The sequence below is a fragment of the Eretmochelys imbricata genome, chromosome 2, assembly GCF_965152235.1.
Source record: "Eretmochelys imbricata isolate rEreImb1 chromosome 2, rEreImb1.hap1, whole genome shotgun sequence".
NCBI classification, from domain to species: domain Eukaryota; kingdom Metazoa; phylum Chordata; order Testudines; family Cheloniidae; genus Eretmochelys; species Eretmochelys imbricata.
Genome location: NC_135573.1, coordinates 269213405 through 269220733, shown reverse-complemented (window position 1 = coordinate 269220733; position 7329 = coordinate 269213405).

The window sequence follows — 7329 nt, the reverse complement described above, 5'->3', positions numbered from 1 at the left end:
TTTTCCAAGCTAAAGCTGGTTGCAACATTACTGTATCATCTTGGATGGTGCATGGCTTCTGCTGCTGCAGGCAGCCACAATCTGCCCGCTGCTCAAGAGATACCACTCCTGAACCCAGCATTCCCATAGGCTGGGGAAACCCCGTTATCTGGCCCACTCCCCTTGCCCATTTTCTTCATCTGTTGCTGGGGCCAGAAACCATTCTTGGTCCTCACAGCTCCCCACTCTGGATCTGAACGGGCTCCCAGCTCCTTCTCCCCTCAGCACCTCAGCTCAGATCAGTGATATAAAAGAGAGGTGAACCCACAGTGCAGGACTCCTCTGTCTATTACCTCTCTGGTGCTTTGACACAAGGAGCTTCGGGACGCCTCCTCCGCCAGCCCCGTGGCAAGGGGACAGCAGCTACCTCTGCGGGGGGCAATCTGCTCTACGGAGGGACACCGCCAAATAAAAATTGCATCTGCTCACTCCAGCTCTGCTGACTACACGACACGTTCTGTGGTGTGAACAGGGGAACAGCATCACCCAGGCAGACCCAAGCAGAGCTTCTGCCAGACACTCGTACAGCATCGCCCTCTGCAGAAAGGAGCAAAGATCGTTTTCCCTGACCCCTGATCAAGAAACTAAAAGGCCTGGCTCCAGTCCTGAGCCAGAAACCCACCCCAAACAATGCACATGTTTTCTCTGCTCTTTCCACATCAGAGACCTGCAAACAGCTTGCCTTTCGCAGGACATAGAGTCCTGGGACTGCAGCCAGGAGTTTTCAAGCAAGTAAGATCGATAGATGAGATGAGGCCAGGCTGTTGTCCATAAGCAGCACCCCATCTCCTCCTTTGCACTGACCGTGCTCAGTGCAGAGACACGCCCCTGGGGTTTCAGGTTTGTGACGTATCCCACAGCATGGCAGCAAGTTTGTCTGACACCTCACAAAGCTAGAGAGATAGAAACCAAAAGGGTCTCAACCAATCGTGCCGGAACCCGGGGGGCCATGTTGCCCCCCAAACTGCAAGCCTTGGGCAGGTGCGAAGTGGCACCGGTAGGGCCTACACTCCACAGCGGAGGTGCTGCCCTGCTCCTGCCCAAGGCTTGCAGTTTGGGGGGGGCAACATTCTCCCCTATCCCCCAAATTACACCCTTTCTAAAAAGTGGGGGGCATGACCCCCAGCCTCCCCGGCTGGCACTGGTGGGCCCCCCACCCCCACCACTTCTACAAAGGTTCCAGAATCCTTGGTTTTAGGAGGCTTATTCCTTCACCCTCTCACTTCCCTGGTCCTTCTCGCATGAATGGAGAGCAGCAATCCCTGAAGTCCAAAGGTGCAAACAATCCAATGTTTATTGGGGTGAATTTCCAGCAAGCATGAGTCCAGTTTCCTTCCTTAGTGTCCCCGTTCCCAGCTCTGACCCCACAGAGCCTTACCTGTGTCCCTGTTCCCATTTCCCGCTTTAGCCAAACATGATTCCCATTCCGCCCCCCCCCTTCCTGATTGACTGCGGACTATATAGTAAAACTTGAGTTCTGCTTTGCTATACCTTAACCAATCATTTCCCTGAAATTTAACTAACCAATTGTAACATGATTATTTAACCAATTAGATCCCACCACCTTAATTAGTTTACACCCAGCAAAATTAATTACACAGCAGACAGGAACAATCCCAGAAATAGACAGAGATTACACAGACAAACAATAGCAAAGTGGGAACTATAATGAGAAAACAATACAGAAGTGAGGATTTCCCATCCCAGCTATGGATAAGTGAGTTCTTGCCAGACAGGATGCTACCAAACTAAGTTTCCTTTTACATCTTCTAGGCACTTCCCTTTCTCTGGAGGTGATAGGCACTATCAGGACAGGATTGTATCCTAACAGCCCAATAGCACCTGATTTCAATGGGACTAGTTTGGGATGTGAGGATGTGACCGGTCGCTTCCCAGCTTATGGCTGCCTCTGCTGCTTAGCCAAAGGCCTTAGCCTAAGCACAGGGCCTCAGACTGTCACAGTGAGAGAAGGCCCTTACACCGGCCGACAGTGATTTTGATTCTTTCTTTTATACCTCTAGAACTAGCCAAGTGATAAGAAGACACCTAAATGCTTAGAGTACAGGCCTTTGCAGACAGGCCTGAATATCTAGATCCTAATACTTGGTCTCAACTCAAGCCTTTGCTCGGCATCGGTTTTTAGCGGCTGTCAAACACTCCGTAGCTAATAGTGGGGGTGGGGTTACTAGAGGTATGTTCAGATTTTGACAAACAGCCAATATTGAGGACGCTGAAGCCAGAGAAGGGAATTTGCACTGACCACTGGATCAGCTTTCTCCTGCCCCACAAAGACTCTCCAGCAATGCAGCCTGTAATGGGGGTCTGGCCCTTTAAGGCTAGAGGACGGAGTTACTCATTCCATGTGTCCAGGGAAAAGCGGAAGGAGGCCTGGAAGCAGCCACTGGGAGAGAGGCCGCTGGTCCTGGGGAAAAATCTGTGTCTGGGAGATCAAGGTACAGAAAAACCCAGAGCACAGTTCCTGCAAAGGCCTGGGACCACGAACCCTGTAGAGTGGGTGGGGCAAAGCTCCCCCTCTCCCAGCTGCCCCAGACAGGTGTTTGGGGTAATTGGACACAGCTGGGAAGGGTCAAGGAGTGGTCAGGTGATTGGGGCGGGAGACTCAAAAGGAAGCTCCAAGTGGGGGGGCCTCTCACATTCTGGGAATACCCGACATTCCAGTAGTTCTGGGAACGGTGTGTGCCCACCCCCGCCTGGGTGACCCCGCCCCCGCTGGCATGACCTCGCACTCACCATCACACCGCATGGGGGCACCATTTTGAAGAGCTCGCTGCCCCACCCCAGCCGGTGTGACCTCGCCCGCACTGAGCAGGTAAGGTCATGGCAGCAGGGGTGGGGCGGTGTGATCTTCACAATGGCATCCCCTGTCTGGTCCCAGACAAAACCACCTCTGGCTTTGTCTCTGTACCGCACGGGGGACAAACCTCAGAAAAGCAGAACTGGCCAGTTTATAACCGGAGCAATGGCCTGCTTAGCTCCAAGCGCAGTCAGAGAGAGCTGCCGAGCCAGCTGCTGGGGGAGAGAAGTCACCCAGCACAGAGCCTCAGCAAGGAGCACTGGGCAACCCCTATACTTGAGGAGCGAGTTATGGGCCGGGGAGGCAAGAACTTAAAGCCACAGTCCCAGGGAGGGCTGAGATCCTCGACGTGAGGGGTGAGCAAAGGCTGGGGAGGCCAGGACTGAATGCAGAACACAAGGCCCCAGCAAGGAGAGCTGTGAAACACCTGAGCCGGAGGGGAGAGTCTAGAAGCTGGGGGGGCCTGGACTGGGAACACACGTGCCCCACGTTGGGGTGGGAGCAGGGGCTGTGCAATCTCTGAAATGAAAAGGGGAGCTCAGTGGTATTGTTTTAAAGACTCTGGGTGTACGTGAATTATTTTGGGACACAGAGGGAAATTGAGGCAGGGTGCCTGGGGGGCCACCCCTGGCCATGTGGGGAGCACCCTTGGATGGCACTTGGCTACACACCCCTTAGTGGAGAAATACAAAATCAGCAGCTCTCCACCCACAGGACAAAGAGTCGAGGATCTGTTGTATCATTAGCAGTGTATGTTAGGCTCTGCAGTTGAGACACTGGCCCTCTGCAACAAGCACCCTGTCACTCTCCGGTTATTGTCCGAGAATCTCTTATTCTTTCATAGTTTCACACGTGGTTGTTTGTACACAGTCTGGCCCAGTGTTAGCAGTGTGCTCTGGCTGCTCTGCACCCTTCTAGTGATGCCACAAACAGCCAAAACATGAGCTCAACCTGCCCGGTAACCTAGGTTCACAGCTGCTGGGCATTGGCAGAACCGTGCCGGGAACATACTGGCGAATATGACCCAATATAGACATCTACTCTTTCCTGTGTGGATGGCGGAGGGGATGGGGGGGCATGGATGCAGGATGTTTGGATACCAGGTTATAGAATCATAGAATCATAGAATATCAGGGTTGGAAGGGACCTCAGGAGGTCATCTAGTCCAACCCTCTGCTCAAAGCAGGACCAATCCCCAATTAAATCATCCCAGCCAGGGCTTTGTCAAGCCTGACCTTAAAAACTTCTAAACAAGGAGATTCTACCACCTCCCTAGGTAACGCATTCCAGTGTTTCACCACCCTCCGAGTGAAAAAGTTTTTCCTAATATCCAACCTAAACCTCCCCCACTGCAACTTGAGACCATTACTCCTTGTCCTGTCCTCTTCTACCACTGAGAATAGTCTAGAACCATCCTCTCTGGAACCACCTCTCAGGTAGTTGAAAGCAGCTATCAAATCCCCCCTCATTCTTCTCTTCTGCAGACTAAACAATCCCAGTTCCCTCAGCCTCTTCTCATAAGTCATGTGTTCCAGACCCCTAATAATTTTTGTTGCCCTCCGCTGGACTCTCTCCAATTTATCCACATCCTTCTTGTAGTGTGGGGCCCAAAACTGGACACAGTACTCCAGATGAGGCCTCACCAATGTCAAATAGAGGGGAACGATCACGTCCCTCGATCTGCTGGCTATGCCCCTACTTATACATCCCAAAATGCCATTGGCCTTTTTGGCAACAAGGGCACACTGCTGACTCATATCCAGCTTCTCGTCCACTGTAACCCCTAGGTCCTTTTCTGCAGAACTGCTGCCAAGCCATTCGGTCCCTAGTCTGTAGCAGTGCATGGGATTCTTCCGTCCTAAGTGTAGGACCCTGCACTTATCCTTGTTGAACCTCATCAGATTTCTTTTGGCCCAATCCTCCAATTTGTCTAGGTCCCTCTGTATCCTATCCCTGCCCTCCAGCGTATTTACCACTCCTCCCAGTTTAGTATCATCTGCAAATTTGCTGAGAGTGCAATCCACACCATCCTCCAGATCATTTATGAAGATCTTGAACAAAACCGGCCCCAGGACTGACCCCTGGGGCACTCCACTTGACACCGGCTGCCAACTAGACATGGAGCCATTGATCACTACCCGTTGAGCCCGACAATCTAGCCAACTTTCTACCCACCTTATAGTGCATTCATCCAGCCCGTACTTCTTTAACTTGCTGACAAGAATACTGTGGGAGACCGTATCAAAAGCTTTGCTCAAGTCAAGAAACAATACATCCACTGGTTTCCCTTCATCCACAGAACCAGTAATCTCATCATAGAAGGCGATTAGATTAGTCAGGCATGATCTTCCCTTGGTGAATCCATGCTGACTGTTCCTAATTACTTTCCTCTCATGTAAGTGCTTCAGGATTGATTCCTTGAGGACCTGCTCCATGATTTTTCCGGGGACTGAGGTGAGGCTGACTGGCCTGTAGTTCCCAGGATCCTCCTTCTTCCCTTTTTTAAAGATGGGCACTACATTAGCCTTTTTCCAGTCTTCCGGGATGTCCCCTGTTCGCCACGAGTTTTCAAAGATCATGGGCAATGGCTCTGCAATCACAACCGCCAATTCCTTTAGCACTCTCGGATGCAATGTGTCCGGCCCCATGGACTTGTGCACGTCCAGCTTTTCTAAATAGTCCCGAACCACCTCTTTCTCCACAGAGGGCTGGCCACCTCCTCCCCATGCTGTGCTGCCCAGCGCAGCAGTCTGGGAGCTGACCTTGTTCGTGAAGACAGAGGTTATCATCAGTCTCTCACAATGCCGTCTTTCCTCTCTAGCTCACTAGGAAACTTTTTTCCCTCCCTTCCTCTCCGGTGTGGGGCGGCTACAGTGACCCTGCTGCCGCGCCCTGCAGGCTGGCTTGCTGGGCTCCTGCTCCAGCTGGGCAGAATGTGGCGCCCACCAGCTCTGCTCTCAGGACCAATTCCCAGTTAAATCCCAGTTAAATCATCCCACCCAGGGCTTTGTCAAGCCTGACCTTAAAAACTTCCAAGGAAGGAGATTCCACCACCTCCCTAGGCAACGCATTCCAGTGTTTCACCACCCTCTTAGTGAAAAAGTTTTTCCTAATATCCAACCTAAACCTCCCCCACTGCAACTTGAGACCATTACTCCTCGTTCTGTCATCTGCTACCATTGAGAACAGTCTAGAGCCATCCTCTTTGAACCCCCTTTCAGGTAGTTGAAAGCAGCCATCAAATCCCCCCTCATTCTTCTCTTCTGCAGGCTAAACAATCCCAGCTCCCTCAGCCCGAGGAGCTGGGTGAGGGCAGGTGCCTTTGGCCCCGAGCCCGAGCAATCGGGTCAGGACGGGGGGTTAAGTGAAGCGGGTGAGGCCCGGAGGCCAGGGAAGGGGAAAGGCGGGTGCCTGGGGTGTGCGGGGAACAGTCCCAGGAGACCCGCACGCTAAGGCCGGAGATTTACCATCCGCCCAAGGGGCAGGAAGGATCCAGGGACCTATGGTGGGTCCCACTCGGGCAGGGGGAAGAATCCGGCTTCGCACCCTTGGGGTTGGAGGCTCCTGGAGAGGCCTGAAGTACTGAGGCGTCACACAGCGCTGCTGCGGGGAGTCTAAGGGTTTTAATTTCCCTGCTGTTTGATATCGACGTTCAAATCCTCAGGCTCAGCATAAAGGCCGTTTATTAAGCAATGAAGCTTTTTTAACCAACTTCCTCACTTCTCCTCACCCCACACCCCCAATTCCCCTTTCTAACGGTTAGTTACAGGGTTTGGTAGGATTCTTTCAGTGAGGAGGTTGAAGTTAATTATATAGGGATAAGGTTCATTACAACTCATTGACAGTGGCACCCACTGCGGGGCTGGGTGCCTCCAATCACTCAAGAATTAGTGGGAGGCAACATGGCCTAGTGGATAAAGCACTAGACTGGGACTCAGGAGGCCTGGATTCCGTTCCCCGGTTTGCTGGTGGATGACCCTGGGCAAGCCACCTCACCCCTCCAGGCCTCAGGGATACTCCTCTCCTTGGTAGGGCGCTTCGAGATCTCCTGATAGAAGCACTGGATCAGAGGTAGGATGTGCTGTGACGCGGATGGTCCTTGTTCCAAGGTGCTCCCAGTCTAAGGACAGACAAGCAGAGTGAGGCCGGGAGAAGAGGAACAGCAGTGGGCGACTTACATGCAATCCCCTCAATTCACTGTAAGTAGCACAGCAGGAATGGAGTTTTTAAAAGTCCTTAAATGTTGACAAGCTCGGGTCTTTGCAGATGAGCTCCGGGAGGTTGTATCATGCATTCGGTAGCTGACTTGGAGGTGACTGCGAGAAGCTGACAGATGGGTGTCCATTCAACAGGCCCAGCCCCTGTACTTGTCTCATACACCCGAAAAGAGAACAAAGGAGGCAATGTGGCCCATGAAGAAGAGAATAAGCTTCAAATGCAACATCGCTGTGGGTCTCCATAGCCTCAGACACTCT